This window comes from Triturus cristatus, chromosome 3_1, assembly GCF_964204655.1.
Source record: "Triturus cristatus chromosome 3_1, aTriCri1.1, whole genome shotgun sequence".
In the NCBI taxonomy this organism is placed as follows: Eukaryota; Metazoa; Chordata; class Amphibia; order Caudata; family Salamandridae; genus Triturus; species Triturus cristatus.
The window spans coordinates 982,120,787-982,141,872 of record NC_140583.1 but is presented as its reverse complement, the minus strand read 5'-3'; the positions used below and the strand labels follow the sequence as shown (position 1 = coordinate 982,141,872).

Genomic DNA, 21,086 nt, shown 5'->3' with positions numbered 1-21,086 from the left:
TGCATTCTGTTTCAAAAATACATGTGCGCAAGCTGAGTTTCGTAATTTCACCTACCCCGATCGGTAAAGCAAATAACCTAGTCCTTTTCTTAAAGGGGAGGACTACTTTTTATATATAAGAAAATAAATCAATCAAAAGAATGAATGATAGAAAATAGTTTGCTATATCCGGAAATACAGATCAAAAGCGCTCCACCATGGAAAAAATTGATAGATGTAGATGCATAGCTATAATTTTCTTTTTATATTCATTTATTTATTTTCTGGTTTAGTAACAGGTGCCTTACATGCATTTACGTCAATCATAAGCAAGCTTCAAGACTCAGATACTATAGCATATAATCAGTGAAGCAACATTGCACATTACAGACGTCGGCTTTACCTCGGGCCTGACCTACAAGAGGCATAGCTATCATTTTGCGCCCCAGGTGCAAACTCATTTTGGTTCAGGACCATGATGGGCCCACTGCACCTCACCACCCCAAATGCATAAATGGCTAGAATCTCAACACCATCTTGGTTTTTTTCTCAATCTGGCCCCTCCTACCAAATAACTGGGCTTTTTTCATGGAACAATATCTCAACGTAACAGACCACATAAGCCAATTGATAAGATCCTCCTCTTTCATCAACCCCTGCTCAGGAAACTAAAACCGCACGTTCTGCACTCAGGCTTCAGATCAACAGTACAGGCCCTCGTCCTCAGCCATTTGGATGGAGGAAATGCAGCCTTGCACTCCTTCCTATATCAAGTCTGGTTCCCCTGAAAAACGCTGTTACATGCAGCTGTATTTCTGTTACCATTTTAAGACACTTCCATTGCCCAACCCTCCCTAAACAAGAAGAGAGAACGGACCTCAAGGTGCTTGCTTAACCCATGAAGCACTACATACCAGTGAAGCTTCTTGTGTGAATGGCAAAGCTAAACTCACCAGAAGCCACAGAAATACTAGGAAACAAGCATTTGCAATGCAATAGGTCTCGCATTGGTGAAAGTTAGAGCTACTGGCGTTGTAAATGGTAATGGTATTCCTTTTACACTTGCTTCGGAGGCCCCCATAAGTATTACTGAAGCATGTTTCACACCACACGTGAAAAACCAGGTCATTTGACTAATGAACACTGTCAACAGTTTAAAAGCCTGTGTTTAAATTTTGCCAGCTACAAAACAGGCTCCTCGTTGTTTTGCTGGACGAAGGAAACTGAATACATATGTTGCCTATGCTTTGCGATTAGGTATACACATATAGGGGAGGATGAAAATGGACCTTCGCAGATGTCAGCTGGGCTGGTTGCTTGGAAGTAGTGCTGTGCTTGGTGCCCCCTAGCCTTGTATGCCGCCTGCTCTGAACACCCCAGAATTGAGCAGTAATGCGTTAAGGCACTGCCCCGCTGTGGGCTCGGCTGTCTGCCTATTTTGTTCATGATGAACCTATAAGTATGGAGCTGAGGGCATGGCAGAGACGCGATATATAATAACAGTCCGCTGCTGCCCTTAGTGTAGGTGACTGCTGTGGGGGAGAGGGAGTAATTGACAGATCAAACACAGTTTTGGTTTGAAAGGGCCCAGGCTATGCATTGAAGCCCTGTGCAGAGTTTCGTAGTCAGAGTGCTTGGTGAACCTAGCATCATCCGAAATGCCAGCTATCGTCTTCCTCCGTAGAGGATATTTTTGGGTAGATGGTATACCATCACTGCTTGAACCTGTAAGGTTTCCATCACCTGTGTGACAGCGCTGCTATCCAACCCTATGAAGTCTGGTTAGCTGTATTATTCTACGTAAGACCGCAGAATGTGCCTTACTGTATTTTTCAACCCTACCCATTGCAGGAGTGCACTGCAGTTGTGGGTTAGAGTGCAGTACACAGGTGGGGTTCAGAGCAGGGGTGGGGTGTAATGCCGAGGTGGAGGGCAGGAGTGCAGTGCAGTAGAAGTGTGGAGTGCAGGTCAGTGATTGAGTGCAGTTCAGGGTTTAAGTGCAGCGTGGGGGCGGGGACAGCACGGGTTTCTCTTGCGGTGTGTGTTGATGCCTTTCGTTACCACGTCCCTTCCAGAGTATGTGATATGTTTACATTTTTTAGGCATTTGGTGGCTGCTCTGTAGCTCTGGACGGTTCTGCCGGCCCTGCTCCTGTGGGAACGTCATAGGGTTGATCGGGAGGCTGTATTAATTGTTTTCGAATGAACAGTCAATTCCGTACATCTGCCGCCTGCTGTTGGCTGTGCGCGAGAGCTGCCAGCTCCGAAAGGCAGCTGGCAGGGGAAGCAATGCTGTAAAGCCTGAGACATTGGTAACGGCCCCATGGCTGCTTAGTCACACGAGGCGTGGGCCTGGAGTAATATATATAAAAATGTGCGTTATATTAATACGTTTAGCAAAACACAGTCTAAACCCCGCATCCCCTTCAGAAACGAGTGGTGCCATGCGCGCGCCACAGCGACACATGTAGTTTTAATTATCGCGCCAGTGTCTGGGCACGATAATTTAAATCACATGGCGGCGGTGCGGGTAACAGACACCAATAGGCCATGGGTGGAGCAATGCGCCCGCCTTTGGCCAATTGCGTGCTGTCTTTGTTTAAAAGACACGCGCAAAGGTCAATAGCGTGGCACAAAAGGAAAAGCACACGCTCGTGCATGTGCTTTTCCTAGGTCAGTTTTAAAACCCCCTACAAGAGGTCTCTCGCTGCGCGAGCAGTGCTGCGCACTGCAACGCTAGGCACAAGACCTAAAAAGGCTATGATGTATGGACACATTGATAATAGGTCACTTGATAAAGAATAACTAATATAAACGAGAGTCACAAACTTGCTATCAAGAGGGTTGCTCTTCTTTCATTGATGTTACATCAATTTTGTAAATCAAGATTAAGATGTCCTTCATTGATATCTCTTGCCTATCACTGGACAAACACCCAGCACAAACTGCAGTGATCGTCCTATACATATTGGACTTGTAGAAATACAGGCTTATGTGAAGCAGCAGCATTCCTCCAAGGTAATTCGAGAGATTTCTATAAAAGGCTGTGGTGACACTTTGTAGAGTCAGATACAAGTATTGCAGCTACACGCAAGATTGCTTTAAGTGACACAAGGCAAATCTTATCATCTTACAGCATACGAGGAGCATGTTACCATAATCAAAACTGAGAACACTAGGTGCTCGGACTGCTGGTTTGAGATGAACAATTTTGTGTAAGGTGGTAGCAGATGGTTTAAAGAATGGCTTGAACTCGAGTTTACTAAGTATATTAAAGACTTGGCAGTGGAAGTGTCACATTAAGAGTTTGCCAGATCATTTTTAGGTCGAAGCCTAGGCACAGCTGTCTGGTTTGCTTACAACATCTTGGGGACATTCAGAAAGCTTCCCTGGGAATGCCTTCCACCCATTGCTTACCACTGGCTTTGTGGATTGTAACTCACATTTGCTTGTTTTCTATCTACTGGCACCATTTGTTTTAGGCTGTCCAGTTGGAGTTCTTTCCTTCCCTTGCTCAGATCCTATTTACTGTATTCTTCCACCAGTACTGGATTTCTGTAAACAGACCTTTTTTTATTTTATTCTAACCTTATCACATTTGCGGTGCATTCAAAGACAGAGGTTAAATGTCAGGCTATGTCTTCCAGGGAGCTTGGTGTTTACTTTTCTTTCTTGGACTTCAAAGTGAGCGGACAATCATGCTACCTACTGGGGGAGTGCTTGAGAAGGCTGTACAGTGTTATTTTTTTCTCTAGCCTACAACAACATTTAAATGCTCGTTATTGAACTGTGCAGATATTTCAGAATAGAACAGAAAAGCACAAATGAAACACATTTTTGGGTAATTCTGAAGTGAGGTGGAAATACATATTTTAACACAATCAAAACAAATTAATACATTGGGTGATAACATATCCACACATTATCTTTTGTATGCTGTACACTTATCAGTAAAACTGTATGCCTGTGCAAATGTAATTGCCATTTCAATTGACAATATGTGGTCTGTAATGGCAGTACGCTACCACACCATGAATATTCCACTCAACGTCACTCCACACTACAACATTCCACTCCACTCTATGCCAAGGCACTCTACCCAATACTACTCTACAAATCAACAGTGCACTTTTCCACTGCACTCCACTTAATGCCGCTCTAATTTACAAAATTTCACAAGACTGCACTCTACACCAGTGTACACTAGGTCAATGCACTCTAAGCCACTTTATTCTACTCTGTACCACTGTATTCCATGCCACTGCACACCATACCAATGTAAAATACGTCACTCTGCTATACACCACTACACTCTACAACAGTCTACTCTGCAACACTGCACTCTCTGCGACTGAACTCCACACCATTACACTCTGCCCTACCCTGAGCCTCTTCACTCTACACCACTGCCCTCTAGGCCATTCTACTCTAAACCACTGCACTCTATGCCACTCTACTCTACAACACAATACGCCACTCTACTCTACTCTGCACCACTGTACACTATGCCACTGCTCTCACCATTACTGCAGTGTGCACACTATGGCACTCCACACCATAGTGCTCTATGTTACTACACTTTATGCCACTCTATTCTACTCTGTGCCACTGCACAACTGCACTCTACCCTATGCCACTTCCCTCTACTCTGAAACTACCCAACACTACTGCACTCTACGCCACTTTACTCACACCCCATGCACTCTACGACACTATGCTGTATAATACTACACCCTAGGACACTCTACTCCACTCTTCTACTTTATGCCACTTTACTTCACTCTGTTCTATGACACACTACTCCACTCTAAGCCTCTCTATTCTACTCTACACCACTGCTATCTGTGCCATTGCACGCTACACCACTATTCTAATCTTCACCACAGCAGTCTGTGTCACTGCACTCTACACTGCAGCATTCTATGCCACTACACTCTGTGCTGAAACAATCTACCCTGAACCACTCTGCCACTTCTCAACTCTATTCTATGATGCACTACTCCACTTTACGCCACTCCATTCTACATCACGTGACTCTTCAACACTATACTCCACTCTGCCATTCCACTCTCCTACACTACTCCTATTTATGTCACTTAACAACAATCTACTTCGCTCTACACCACTCTACTTTACAACACTCTTCCCTACACCCTCTATGCCACTCCATGCCATTCCACTCTGACACTCAACTCCCTCAGCGGCACTCAACTCTATTCTACACCACTCTACGCTACTCCAATCCACTGCACTCTACTCTACTCACTTTTAGTCATGCTGAGCAGTGGCCACGCTGGTGAACACACGGCTAAAACATATTGAAAAAGCCAATAGCTCTTGCATAGGTGAGACCTACTGGCTTTGTCTATGCTTGTTTAAGTTGGGCCATTAAAGATGGGGAGGTGACCTTATATCGAAGCGGAGTCTGCCTGCTTAGCTGTGGAGCAGAGGAGCCAACTGATCGTGGTCTCTCGTACACCTTTCAATAATCCAAGCAGGGCATGTATGCAGTGAGGACTGGCACAATCTGTGTGACAGTGGGGGAGGCTCCCCTGAGGCAAGGGATAATACTTACTTTGTTGCAGCATTAACCTGGGGACGAAATAGAGATTGACATTGGAAAAAACTACCAGGATCCTAAGATGCTGTTTGGGTGTTCCAAGTGTCCACTGGTTTTCCATAGTGTCAACATACCGCTGGAGTGTAAACTTGGAGCACTCACCATATAAATCACTTGCCTCAGCTGCAAAACGAGCCAGTAACAACTGGATGATTATATAGAGTACTATCACATACAAATGCCACTTACAAGCAGCGTATCCGTCGCGTTTGGTGATTTAGAAAGCACTGGTGAAAAAAAAAAACCTCTCATAATGCTGTTGTAATAACGTGATCCAGCACAATGGCATATGTTGTATCAAAATGTACATGGGTGGATTGGCCCTACACTATGATGAGACCTAAGTTTGTCACACAAGTCCCAGCATCAAGCATTCGATTCTCTACGCCCTCCTACCTGCACACAGCTCAAGACGTCTGCTAACTCCACAACCCACTCAAGCTCCTCTCAGCCATGTGCTGTGGATTTAAATTTGTGGTCTAGAGGTTGCAAACAGCTTTATGCAAGAAGAAAGCAACCAGCGGCACCATCTTCCCAGGATTCGATCCTGTGACACGCAAGATGCACACTCAGTCAGCGCGCTGTTGCTATGGTGCATCACTCCCATTTAACTTGAAAAGGTTTAGATGGAGAATGAGCAGTAAAGGAGCCATGCAAAGGCTTTCCTTCTGGCAGCATTTTTGTGTTTTAAAAGAAACCCCATCACATATGCCCAATGCCTTTAGTGAGGTGACGTTACTGAACGGCACTCCCACCCGAAAAAGCGTGCCAGCACCACTGATATCAATGATAATAAGCACTGTCAAAGCCAATTGATCTGAGCAACTTTGGAAACTAGGCATTTGCAGCCGTTTGCGAGCTGGTTAAAAAAAGAAGCCCGCGAGTGGTGTGCGCGTGCCACAGCGAGACATGTGGTTTCAATTATTATGCCCGTGTCTGGGCACGATAATTGAAACCACATGACGGCCGGTGTGCGTAATAGACACCAATAGGCCGTGGGTAGAGCAATGCACCTGCCTTTGGCCTATTGCTCTCTTTGTAAAAAACATGCACGCAAAGCACAATAGCGTGCCCCAAAAGGAAAAGCACATGCTTGTGCGTGTGCGATTCCTAGACCCGTTTTCAAACCCCCTACAACATGTATCGCGCTGCGCAAGCAGGTCTGCGCACTGCAACGCTAGGCGCGAGACCTAAAAAGCTAATTCTAAAAAATCCAGGATATAAATGATTAAAAACACCCATAAAGGCTTTTTCCTGCCTACCTCCCAAGATTAGGATCTCTATTCCTGGTCATATTAGACTGAACCAAAAACACCTACGTAATTCATGGATTTCCATTTACCAACCTGAAGGAGGTAGTCACAAAGCTAGTCCTGTTCACCTGCACACAGAGACCATGGCTTCTAATTGTAACAGAAATCACAGCAGCCCATACAGAGGGGAAGAGAGGGTAAAGAACAAGTTACTTACCTTAGGTAACGATGTATCTGTAAGAAACATTAGTTAGTTAGATTCCTCACCTTAGAATATCCCCAGGCGTCAGACTGGATCCGGAAGATTTTTTCGTCAGCAATACCCCTTGTGCGTCGCTAGGCGTCGTCTGCGGCTCCGCGTCCGTCGTCGGAGTACTTAGACGCCGCCCTCGCGCGCTGACGTCAGTTCTTGTACATAGCCTTCCGCGCCAGGAACGCAGAGCCATGCAAGATACCGACACTGGTGCCAAAAAATTCTAGGGCCCTGAAAGGGCTAGCCTTAACCCTAGATGTCAGTTCGCAGAACGGGGAGGATGGGTGGGTCGGTGAGGAATCTAACTAACTAATGTTTCTTACAGATACATCGTTACCGAAGGTAAGTAACTTGTTCACCTGAAAGAAACACGTTAGTTAGATTCCTCACCTTAGAATAGATACCCAAGCAATACCATCCCCAGTGGTGGGTCTGCGAACCAAGATCACACCAGAAAGTCCTGGAGGACAGAACGGCCAAAGAAGCCATCCCTCCGGACTTGGCTGTCAAGGCAATAATGCCTGGCAAACGTGTGTAGCGAAGCCCACGTTGCCGCCTGACAGATGTCCTGCAAAGGGACACCCCGTCCCAAAGCAGTAGTAGCCGCTGTGGCCCGAGTAGAATGGGCGCGCAGCCCAACAGGAGGGTCCTTTTTTGCCAAGGAATAACACATTTTGATGCACAAAACGACCCACCGAGAGATGGTCCGTTTGTGCACAGCTTTCCCCTTCTTAGCACCCACGTATCCAACGAAAAGTTGGTCGTCCACCCGGAACTTCTTTGTGCGGTCCAGATAAAAGGAGAGCGCACGTTTTGGGTCCAGACGGTGGAGCCTCTCTTCCTCTTTGGAAGGATGCGGAGGCGGAAAGAAGGTGGGCAAGGTGACAGACTGCCCAAGATGAAAGGGGGTCACCACTTTCGGAAGAAAGGAGGGACGAGGCCGAAGGACAACCTTGTCCGGATGAACAGAGAGAAAAGGAGGCTTTGATGATAATGCCTGGAGCTCACTCACCCGTCTACCGAGGTGATGGCTACCAGAAAAGCAGTCTTAAGCGTCAGCAGACGAAGAGGACAATTATGAAGAGGCTCAAAGGGAGCGCACATTAGAAATGTGAGAACAAGATTCAAGTCCCACTGAGGCATTACAAAAGGGACAGGAGGGAACGTGTGAGTAATGCCTTTTAGAAAGCGTGTAACTACAGGGGACTTGAAAAGAGAAGGCTGATCAGGAAGCCGCAAGAAGGCAGAGATGGCAGCAAGATAACCTTTCAAGGTGCCCAGGGCAGAGCCCTGCTGGGCCAAAGAAAGAAGAAAGAGGAGAACCTCAGAAAGAGGGGCGGAAAGGGGATCCACAGCCTTTGCTGTGCACCATGCCACAAATTTGTTCCACCGGCAGGCGTATACCGTCTTTGTGGAGGGACGCCTGGCTGCCAGAATGATATCACAGACTTCAGGAGGCAAGTCAAATGGCATCAACTGCCGCCGCTCAATCTCCACGCATGGAGGTGGAGGCTGGACAGGTTTGGGTGGAGGACCGTCCCCTGCTGCTGCGACAGAAGATCCTCCCGAAGGGGCAGACGTATCGGAGGATCGGTCAACATACTGAGTAGCTCGGGATACCAGTACCTTCGTGCCCAGTCCGGAGCCACCAAGATGACTTGGGCCCGGTCGCGCCTGATCTTCTTCAGCACTCTGGGCAGAAGTGGTATAGGCGGAAAGGCGTACAACAGACCGCAACTCCACTCGTGACGAAAAGCGTCGCCGAGCGAGTGCCGCCTTGGAAATTCCAACGCGCAGAACTGCTGACATTGCGCGTTCTCTTCGGTGGCGAATAGATCTAACCAAGGCTCTCCCCACTGCTGAAAGAGACCTTGCGCCACTTCGGAGTTCAGACGCCATTCGTGATCCATCATGCACCGGCGGCTGAGTTCGTCTGCTCTGGCGTTCAGAGAGCCCGCCAGATGTTGAACCACTAGGGTGATGCCCTGGTGTTCCAGCCATGTCCAGAGGCGCAGAGCCTCCTGACAAAGGGTCCACGACCCCACCCCGCCCTGTTTGTTGCAATACCACATGGCGGTGGTGTTGTCCGTGAACACCTGCACGACACTTCCCCTGACAGAGGGAAGGAAGGCTTTCAGTGCAAGTCGGATCGCTCTCAACTCCAACAGGTTGATGTGGAGACGAGACTCCGCCGGAGACCAGAGGCCTCTGATCTCCGCCTCTCCCATATGGCCACTCCATCCCAGGAGGGACGCATCCGTCACTACGACATGCTCCGGTTGGGGAAGGGAGAGGCTCTTGCCCGTGACCCAATCGCGGTCCGTGAGCCACCACTGCAACTGCTGCGCAGTGCCCTCCGAGATCAAGACATGGTCGGACAGGTTGCCGTGATGCTGGGCCCACTGAAACTCCAGGTCCCACTGCAGAGCCCGCATGCGCCGCCTGGCGTGATGCACTAGTAGGATGCAGGAGGCCATCAGCCCCAGAAGCCGCAACACTAGCCTGACCGAAACCCAGGATAGAGGCCGAAAGATGGGAATCAGGGCCTGTATATCCCGGACCCGCTGTTCCGGAGGATAAGCCAGGAACTGCGCCGAATCGAGAACCGCTCCGATGAAGAGGAGCTTCTGAGAGGGACTCAGGTGTGACTTCGGCACGTTGATGGAAAACCCCAGCAAATGCAGGAGATCCGCCGTAGTCTGGAGGCGGGAGACGACTGCCTGGGGCGAGCCCGCCTTCAACAACCAGTCGTCGAGATAGGGGAAGACTGGAACCCCTGATCTGCGCAGATGAGCTGCGACCACCGCCATCCCTTTCGTGAACCCCCGAGGGCCACTGGTGAGGCCGAAGGGGAGCACGGTGAACTGAAAGTGCTCCTGGCCCACCGTGAACCGCAGGTAACGCCGGTGGGCCGGCAGGACCGGGATGTGGAAATAAGCGTCCTGCAAGTCCAACGCTACCATCCAGTCTCCAGGGTCTAGGGCAGCTAGAACCTGAGCCAAAGTTAACATTTTGAACCGTTCCTTCCGAAGGAAGACATTGACGTTCCGGAGGTCCAAGATAGGGCGTAGGCCCCCCTTGCCCTTCTTGGGAACCAGAAAGTAGTGGGAATAACAACCACGACCTACTTCTGGGCTCGGAACGCGCTCGACGGCCTCTTTGGCCAAGAGGGCCGAAACTTCCTCTCGCAGAAGATTCAAATGATCCTCCGAGATACGGTGGTGCTGCGGTGGCATGGCTGGAGGGGTCGTCTCGAAGGGGAGGGAGTAGCCCCTTCGGACGATCTGCAGCACCCACCCGTCCGAAGTGATGGTACGCCAGTGGAGCAGGTGATGGCGAACTCTGCCGCCCACTGGCGAGGAATGGGACGGAAAGCTCGGACTAGGAAGGCTTGGAGGCGGATGCTGCCGGGGTGGATGTGGGCTGACCGCGTCGACCTCCAGAACCGCCTCGGCGGAAACCACGCCCGCGACCGCGCGCAGGTTGGTTCTGCGGCTGGTGGCTAGGCGGACGTGAGAAGGCACCCCTTCCTTGGCCACGAAAGGGGCGAAAGGCGGAAGTTTGCGACCGCGGGGCCGAGAGGCCCAAGGACTTGGCCGTAGCCCGGGAGTCCTTAAAGCGATTCAGCGCACTGTCCGCTTTCTCACCAAAAAGGCGAGTGCCATCAAAGGGCATGTCCATGAGAATGCTCTGGGCATCCCCCGAAAAGGACGTGGACCGCAGCCAGGCATGACGTCTAAGCGCCACCGTTGTAGAAATCGCCCTACCCGGCGAGTCCGTAGTGTCAAGCCCACATCGGATTGCATGTCGTGCTGCGTCCCTCCTATCGGCCAGAGCCTGGGTAAGTCGTGTCTGGGCCTCCTCCGGGCACAGGGGCAGCACGTCCTCCACCGTATCCCACAGAGAGTGGGAATAACGGTCCAAAAGACAGGCGGTGTTCAAGGACCGCAGACCCAAACTAAGGGAGGAGAACAGCTTTTTGCCAAACTGTTCAAGTCTCTTGGAACCTTGGTCCGGCGGAGCGGTCGGGAAGGAGGATTGGGAGGTAGAAGCCTGGATAACCAGGCTCTCGGGGGTGGGGTGTTGGGACAGAAAACTGGGGTCGCCCGGAGCAGGGCGGTGGCACCTGGCGACGTTCCTGTCCACAGGAGGAACTGTGGAGGGCTTGGACCAGGTGCCCTGCAGAACGTCAATGAGGGCCTCATTGAATTGCAGCAGAGGCTCAGTGGAGCTTGCTGCAGACTGCAGCACCTCAGTGAGGACGTTAGTCCTCACAGCCACGGCAGGCAGCTCGAGCCCAAGGGCTGCGGCCGCCTTGCGCAGCACCACAGAGAAAGCAGCACCCTCCTCCGAAGCCACAGTCGGAGGAGAGATGAATCCAGTGTCTGGTGAGGTATCCAGACCACTGGCCTCCCCCAGTTCATCTGCCCAGTCCTGTGACAGCTGAGCCTGAACGGCCATAGGATCCTCGGACCCATCCCATTCGCCCCCGTCATCCGATTCCGGGTAAACAGGAGGAAGGAGCAGAGCCGGACGATAGACATAATGTGTCTCTAACGGCGCCGTACGCGGCGTCCATCGACGCCGCTACGGCGCCGGATCCGGAGCGGGGCTGAACTGGGGCTCGACGCCGAGCGGAGCCGGCGTCGGAGGTGGAACCGGTGTCGACGCCGGCGGAGGAGGCATGACGAGGTCAATCGGCGTCGACGGGGACTCGGGGGCGAGTCCCTCGGGGACCTGCGGCGTCGGGGCCGGAGCCGGCGCCGGGGCCGGAGCCGCCGGCATGCAAGGTTGCCCAGTCGGGTCCGCGGGGCCCGAAGGCGCGCCAGCGGGCGTCGACGGCGGAGCCAGGCTCCTCATGGGCGAGAGGAAGGCACTGACTTCCGCCGGCGCCGCGTCAATCCCAGGGACCGGCGGGTATGGGGACTTGCGCGGCGCCTGCGGCTCCGCTGGAGCCGCGGGGGTGGAACCACCCTGACCCTCGGCCGAGTCGCGCGACCGGCGAGGGGAGTCCGAAGAGCGGTGTCGCCTCTTGGACTTCTTGGAGTGCTTCGACTTACCCGAAGACTTGGAGCCAGACGAGCGATGATGACGTCGGCTGCGGCTCCGCGACCGATCCTTGGACCTCCTCCTGGACCGGGATCGAGAGGGGCGCGGAGCCGAGTGGTGAATCTCGAGGAGCTTACGAGACCGCTCCCGTCTAGCCTTCGAGGTCAGGGCCTTGCAGTCCGAACACGACTCCGCGTCGTGGTCGAGGTCCAAACAGTAAAGGCACCGGCGGTGATGATCCGTAACCGACATCAAGCGGTTACAGTCAGCACAGGCTTTGAAACCAGGCATGCTACCGGCACCGGAGTCGAGACAAGATCAAAAAGGATCAAAAAACGTAGTCAAAAAAGACTAAAAGGGGTAGCTCTCCCGGATCTGCGCTTACTGGCGCGGAAAAAAGAAGAACTGACGTCAGCGCGCGAGGGCGGCGTCTAAGTACTCCGACGAAGTCATTCCGGCGCACGACGCCGACGACGGACGCGGAGCCGCAGACGACGCCTAGCGACGCGCAAGGGGTATTGCTGACGAAAAAATCTTCCGGATCCAGTCTGACGCCTGGGGATATTCTAAGGTGAGGAATCTAACTAACGTGTTTCTTTCAGATCACAGATGCAGAGCTCACCACACTTCCTCCTAGACTCCTATGGAAGTCTGTCAGAACCATGTATCATCAGTAATGTATTCAATGCTTTTGCATAATTACTTTAAGCATCAAGTCCCTTAACTCAACCCTTTCTTTCTAAACTTAGCTGCAGTTCTCTCACAGAAACTATAGAAAAACAATGATTACTATTAACCGTTGAAATCCATGCTATGTGGTTTTCACATACGACTCTGCAAACTTAATAGAGGGTTCAAAGCACAAGAGTCCAAACTAATTAATTCTTGACAATATGGGAAAATGATGGTATGCAGTATGGTGTTGAATAAATCAGCAGAAACACAAAGTGTAAAATAAAAGTATGGCCAAAACAACAAAAATGTGATAAAATAGAGTGTACAAATATATACACAAGGCCTTGAAAATTGCAAACAAACGTAGGAATGATCTGAATGGGCAATACAGTGCTAAAAGCAGCAAGTCAAAATTCCAACCCAATGCTTCTATCACAAGATACTTGCTCATCGATGACCTCAGGATGACTGCCTACCACAGGCTGCTTTGGGAATTTAGAGTGCAATGAGACTCCAACTCCACTCTCCTTTTATACGATAGCGTCCAAGATGGCCACAGATTCAAGGAATCCCACTTCCAAAGAGATTTAAGTCAGTTTTGTTTTGTTGCACCGTTCACAGATGTGCACAGCATTTTTTTTTTCTGACCCTGATTACCATCATATCTAAACGTCCAGCTGCAGTAAGCATACAGGAAAGTCAATTTATATTTCCTGACACAGCTTTGTCATGTAATCATGATGCTACTTTTTCCGCCACTTCAAAATGCATTTACTTCCCTAACATACGTACACTTTTCTATCCCTATCATCAATTTAAGATATGTATTCTTCTGCTAGCTATATGTTAAGTGGTCTGCCACCATAGTGGCTAGGTCTGAGCAAGATAAATACATAATGTTTTTTGTTTTGTCCGTCTACGCTGTTACATAATTACACTGTAACTGCATTATATAAAGAATGATTACGTATAAGGAATTTATAAAACGAAGAGATCTACAATAACTGTTCGGAGGCTGGCATAAAATGTATTTTCCAGGTTAATTTATAAGCAATTCACAATATTTAAAAAAAAAAAAAACATTTCCTACAAACATGAAAAAAACTATTTGCATATACACACACTGTGCACATTAAACCATGCTTCCTTGAAGATTAAAGACAGTAGGATCACCTTCCAGCAAATTTGTGGGGGGTTTGTCATCGCCATCAAAATATAAGAGACAAGAGACATAAATCTTACTATGCAGACTGAACGTGATGATTTCAAAAATATCTGGATCTCTGAGAAAAATACAAGCATGTCCCTGGGAAGCTGGGATTCCTTTGAGTGTACTGATGCTCAAAGTGGCAGAAGTAAGAAGGATGTGACAACATAGAGTAAACTCCTGCAGCAACTCTCAAAGACCCTTCAACCTTATCAATTGTCATGACTTTTTCTAACCGTATAAATCAAACATTGTCTTCTCCTTCCACTTGACTTATCCAGGTTTTTTCTAATCACAGTGTAAAATACCAAAACCAGGTAAAAGGGCAGCTTATTAGCCACAGAATATGTATGTTGGTCAATTAGACCCAGATTATATCTAGGCAGATATCCACCGCTCCACTATGGGGACAGAGTAAATGACTGCGACCACATGGAGGAGGGGCCGCCTTCCAAATTTATAAATGACAGCCAAGCAGGCGGTCATTTATGAAAGCATTGCCAGGAACCGCCATCGTGACGGTTCCTGGCAGTGCATTTTACTCTGTGATATGGGCTGCGTCAGCCAGACGCAGCCCTGTAGCACAGAGTATTTCTTTTTTCTTCACAAATAGAAAATTCCGAAACAAGAAAGAAAGAAAATAATGCTTCCCATCACCGAGGGAGTCTACCCTCAGGGCACGGGGAGCATTAATACAGTTTACTGTCCCTCACCGCAAGGTTTGCCTGGCAGTAAAAAAACAGTAACATATGGCTACATGTCTGCCCATCAAACATGAAGTCATTTCTATGACTGCCCTTACGCCCCAGGGCTGTCGGAGAAGTTTGGCCATGGAGTATACGGAGTCGTTTCCACCGTGGCCAAACTAATGGTCCTCCCAAAATTAAATTGGGCGAGCAGAACACAATGTTGGCAGGGAGGGAACTCCGTCATAGCCACGGGTCTTCAATTTTGCCATTATGGTATTAGCAACCAATTTCACTGGTAGTTAATACCCAAAAGCTGGCATTTGGCATTAGTAAACAAACCCAGTAAAAGCAACAGTTTTTGCTACTAAAATTTTCCCTTGAGCAAATGAAATTAAACTTAACATCGAGAGCCAAAAGAGCGACTATGAAGCATTTTAAGCATCAATTAAGCTTCATAAGTCCTTTTCGTCTGCACACAACATAGGATGTCTTATGCCTCGGGGAAGCATCTATAGGCATTCATCATGCTCTCAGCTATATGGGCACTAATACTCCAGGTAGATTGTTTATGCAGGCAGTTTGCGACCATTATACCGTAGAAATAATCATAAGTGGTTTCTTCTTATTTAACCACAAGGTCTGCAAGGGTCAATGGACCTCCGCCACTGCGCTTGCTTTCTGAAATGGGGAATATTTGCGAATCAGTTTCATCAATGGTTTGGAACCACACTTGCAGTCACAAACCACGGATATACTGTGCTCCAGATCCCAAATAGGAGGGAGACATCCCTGCAATGCCCATCCTATTTGCAATTCAAAAAGGATCACAAAAGCTCTTTTACGAGTAGGAAAGAACTTTCCTATTCACAAAAGAGCTGTTTTACATTAAGAAAAGTCTTTTACGGCAGGTAAACCTGAAATTTACCGACTGCAAATGGCTCGGTACCAGTGCCGGACTGGCTGTAGCGGGCATCGGGTGTTTCCCCAGGAGGCTGGAAGGGTGCTGGCCGATTTTATAGTGGTGGGGGCCAGTTGTTACTGGGGGCCAGTTTTTCAGCAGTGCGGCAATATCGGCCCCCAGTTACAAAAGCTTCAGTGCTTCATACTTGCCCCCACCCCACCTCCAGGGGCTGGTCCGAAAAATTGCCAGGGCTGCTTTGGGTTCCCAGTCGGGGGAAGCTAGGTACATAGGTCTGGGTGCTTATATAGCATTTCACACCTGTTTTTACATGATAAAACCAAATATTCTTTCTTCGTAAGGACCAGGATGGAATAGATTGATAGTGAAAGAGGCAGCCCTATGTGAACGGATTAAGCATTTTTATTTTTGGACGTATATTAGTATCTGGTTTTCTCGATGAACAAAACCAGTTTTGACTTCAGTGACAGCGAATGACCTTAGCCGCATCTTTTAATCCACTTGGAAACGACCTAATCCAAAACACCTCCAAAAGTATTTGGCTGGTACCTTGGAGATGTGACCTCTGTTCAGTCAAACAAATGTTCCTCGAAATTTTCAAATAGCAAAAATTAAAATTCAGAAGCTGAAGGCCAGCCATTGGAGAATTAGAAGCATTTAAAAGCTTTCATGATAAGTGAGAACCTTAACATAAAATCCGAATCTCCATGACAAATCAAAAGGTTATTTCTACAAGACACTTTCTCTCAAAAGACAACAGTAAGCTTTCATAGCCTTGGCAGGTTTAGCCATAAATTCTCAAATGTGTCGGATAAGTGATATACAGTGTTATGTTCTGGCCCTGTGTTCTGTCTCTATTAGTGGGAAGGTTTCCTGCTGGTTATCCAGTAGTGGGGGCTCTGAAAAGGAGGATTTGCACCGTGAAACCTTTCACTAGCCTGCACAAATGTGATCTGTGGATTTGTTTAGTGTAAGCCAGTGTATCCATAGGTTATTGTTTGCTGGTTGTGGGGTTTCTCAAGGAGATTCAACTCTGTGCACTTCCACTATTCAGGTGTCCTTAGGTGGAAAATTGCCATTTGCAGGACACAATAGGATTTCACACCACGGAGTTAGAAAGCTGATTTATTAAGGCAATCAATCATCACAGATAAGACACCACCACCAGCTGACAGCTCAGGGAGAGACCTTCAACTAAGAGTACACAGAATGCCCCTCTTAATAGCGAATATATTCTAGAACCAATGCTTTCCCCTTTCTATGTCCCACTTCAGAGTAAAGAACACAGTAACAATGTAACAGAACCTAAAAGATGACATAACATGCTTTATCCTGTGGTACATCAGTCAAAAAAGACAAATACAATGATATAACCAAGGTGGAGCCCATAAGGCTAACTTACCATCAAAATTATGTTTTTGCTCTCGGTGACCCATCAGATTCTTTCAGGAAATACATGCTTTACTCCCATCCACATTCCAATGTAACCATATATCCACATGTTGATGATTGTCAAAGTTTGCTGAAGTGCTTTGTAACCAAATCCAGTATATTCCACGGTGAGGGGCTCTGTAATGGAAAAAAAGACCCTGAACATGCTGATTGGCTCGTGTAGCTCTAGTATTCTGTCAAAAGTAAGGTGACCATTCCAGTCATTTGACCATGGTCAATTATTGCTGCCACTATATTTCATAAAAATAGATTGATAGATAGATAGATAGAGAGATAGATAGATAGATAGATAGATAGATAGATAGATAGATAGATAGATAGATAGATAGATAGATAGATAGATAGATAGATAGATAGATAGATAGATAGATAGATAGATAGATAGATAGATAGATATATAGATAGATAGATAGATAGATAATATGCTGAGAGTTTGAGAATCAAAGCCAAAATTATTAAGGAAGAAAATAAAATTGGAAAACGTATCATTTATTGATATATTTTGTTTGTGTGGCAAGTTAGCCAACACTTTTTCTGCTGTTTTCAAAAGAATTCTGCTTATAAAAGTGATTGGAATCAAAACCCAGCAAGTTCCCATACTAGTGCAATATGTTAAATCAGTTGTGCAACTCACCTGGAATTTCTAAAAGGGGTTATATTGATAGATAAAGGAGTGCTATTAATGATATGGAATCAGATTTAACAAATCATGCATTGTGTATTAAATTAATGACTAACTCAAATTAGCTAGTATTGAACACATTTTATATCAAAAAGGAGAAGTGTATAAATATGATTTCATCTGATTGAATTTCTAGAACCACATAAAAAAATCAGAATTAATATGCAACATACTAAAATATGCACATAAATGTGCAACGATTCTGTCTGCTCACAATAGTTGCAATGCAGTTCCACCCCTTCCTAATTTTATATTTCGCCTGTGTTTTGCCTACTTCAGTATTTGTTTAACAATTAGATACAATGTAGATTTAAGAAATGACTTCTACTTTCAGATTGGAATTGCTAACATTTATAACTTTGAAGACATTTGTCTATTACATCAACTTGTATACTATTAATTAGTAGGAAATGATTAATAGTGTCTTATTACTTTACTTATATTTGTCTGCATGACAACATATCTCATGAACATACAGAGTATAAAAATATAGACACTGTATATCAATATGTATTATCAAGCATAGGGGATTTTTTTAACACTACTAAAATAATAAGTAATTATAGTAATTTCAAGTTACGCTTGTGTAGTAATGCCTGTAGTTTCACCATTATGCCACATGGCATAAATTAGATATCATTTGGCTAAAATATTATGTCAGCTACTGTTGTATGCAATTTTGTTTGTTGCTGGGCTCTGATTATTTAACCGAAGTCACGTTGAGGTCATGTTTTCACCTGAGAGCACCACTCTGGCACCTTTTTTGTGCCACATCCTTTTTTTAACTGGGTACGTGCTTTAGAAATTGACGTTACTGTATTAACAAAAGCAACTTCCTCTTCGTGTCCTGTACAGTCTTCCCTTTTCTTTGCCAAGTCCTTGATCATTTTGGATTTGAGTTCTAGAGGAAGAGCAGCACTCATCCTTTGTTAGCATTTTGTGGAGAACTATAATAAGTTCAGTTCATTTCCTTGCAAAATACTTGGGGCCTTATTAATAGTACGGAGGTCCACGGGACCACCGTACTTGTGGTGGAGATCTGACCATCACCACACTGCGGGTCTGCCTGCAGTATTATGAGTGTGGCTGTTGGATCACCAAGATACTGCTGGCTCCGCCGGGATCAAAGATCCTGCTTGGCCAGCGGTTTGCAACTGGCCTGAATATGCTGGTGGTACCACTGCCGGCACCGCCGAGCATATTACAAGTCACCTTTTCACCACCCTTTTCATGGCAGTGAGCCAGCCATGTAAGGTTGGCAGACAGGCAACTCCAGCCGGATCTGGGCATGGTGGGTGCATGCAGGGAGGGCACATGTTTTGGCATGTATGCCACACCATGCAGGAATGTGCTGCAGGTGCTGTCACAGTGGCTGCATGTTAGGCTCTCCTATGAGCAGAACAGCCCACCGCTGTGAGACCGCCACACCACCACCCGCCCGCTATGGATTACACTTGCAATCCAGCCAGTAGGTGCACTACGGGATTGAGAGTCGTCCTGTTGGCGCGACGGTGGCTCAGTGCCTCGTCTCCAATGTCAGCTCATTCCACAATTTGGCACCTTGTAAGCTGAAACATTTTGCAAACAGATATTGCTTTCTATGTGAGCACTTCTTATTGGCTGCTGGCATTGCTAAGCAAACAAGTTGAAATATTGATGGTCTGAGTTTATATGAAAACTTTTTGTTTCAGTGTGTCACCATTACTTACAAAATGCCATTCCACTCAGTGTGATATAGCACAACAAATTGTGTGCATCAGCATAATGTACTTTGTAAATGCGATCTGTTTTTAAATAGTTTATGACAGGCAAACACTGAAGAAAGTATGTGTTTGGGGTGCTGATAAATAAATAGACCAAATGTGCCAGAGGTCTATGCTCAGTTCTTGTTGCGCTCATAGCATTGAGTTCTAGAAATGCTAAATCCATATTATTAAAAGCAGTAGTCAGAGGACGTGTGTGATGTGGTTATTTTTTAATAGAAGGTGCACACTGGGCAGCCAACATTTTCTGATTATCAGATAATAAAGACCACCTCTATTCGGTCTTTGATGTGGGCTTACCGAACCATAAACAGCCGGCAGGTTTATGGGATGGAGAATGCGTTTTGAAAAGGCTGGACCGCCGTCTCCACCTCTGTAGTTGGCAACCAGCCTTTGAATGCGTTCAACTCACAGCGGCATTGCTTGGCGTGCAAGGTAGTCATTTGGATGAATGGAAACTCCAGGCGTCTCATCTCTTATTCAGTGATCGCTGTGGAAAACACACACTGGTGGTAGGTGTTGTAGACAGGCATGGGTGAATAGCCAATTAGGTCATAGCTTAGAGGCAACAGGAATCACAGGCAGTGGGGGCACACCATTCAGTCAAAGCCTGGAAGTCATCTTGTATGGGAAGTTAACACTCATCTCCTCAACTGGGTCTGGAGTATGGACATCACACAGTAACTGAGACTGGACGGCACCAAAGAGCACTGGGGGCGGGGGGTGTGAACAGATGTGGCTTTGATTTAAAAAAATCTAAATTTTGTAATTTTTGTGTGAAAATTTTCAAAATTCCATAAGAAGGTTTGCGAGATACGAAAAGGAGACTTAATTGAAGAGAAAATGTCTCTTGGCAAGAAAAGAATCAGCAATCTTGCATAATATGTAATTTTGAGAAACTTTGTGAATATCACATAATACAAAGTTGTGAAATTAATGAAGCAAATTTCGCCTAGGTCTCATCTTAATTCTGTACAGCGCTATGTGCCACAAGACTTGTGCAATGGAATCTACAAATCAAGCACACGGATTTCCTTTTACGAATCACACTTAATAAGATCCTTTTCTCCACTTAATTCAATTGAGGCAAAAACAGGCTACAAATGTGCACTGCCTGTGAAGTTTTTCGCTTCTTGACAATCCCAAAAATCATCAGTTTTACAAAAGTTGATGTTGCAGAATGAGATGTCTTAGTGGCTAAACTATGGACTCAGACCTTGGGAGAAAAGTGAGATTCTGGGAAAACTCTTTTAACTTTTGTTGCCTAGAATTATAAATCATAGAATTGTGGTACAATAAAAAATATGTAAAAACTGAACTATAATTGCTTCGTCAAAAAACATATGCGAACCCTTATTATATACCGTGCTGCATACCTTCCCAGCTAGGTTATCATCACATAGGTTGTAGTTATTACATACATCCTTATTTAATGCAAAAAAAATGTGCAATGTGAAAGATTTGCTTCACAGAAAAGAGTCGAGGGCCAACACGACTGCACTGTCATTGTGAACAGAAAAATTCCACAAACTGTAAACCTGAGTAA

At 46.7% G+C, this 21,086-nt stretch overlaps 1 protein-coding gene across 1 annotated transcript in view; it reads right to left on the bottom strand.

The window, feature by feature from the left end:
• HIVEP3 (HIVEP zinc finger 3) overlaps positions 1-21,086 on the bottom strand; it is a 1,736,279-nt gene that overhangs the window by 978,758 nt on the left and 736,435 nt on the right. The window contains exon 4 of the mRNA XM_085645663.1: positions 17,046-17,212. The gene's annotated coding sequence lies outside the window, so the exon portion shown is untranslated. The remainder of the gene's footprint in view (positions 1-17,045; positions 17,213-21,086) is intronic.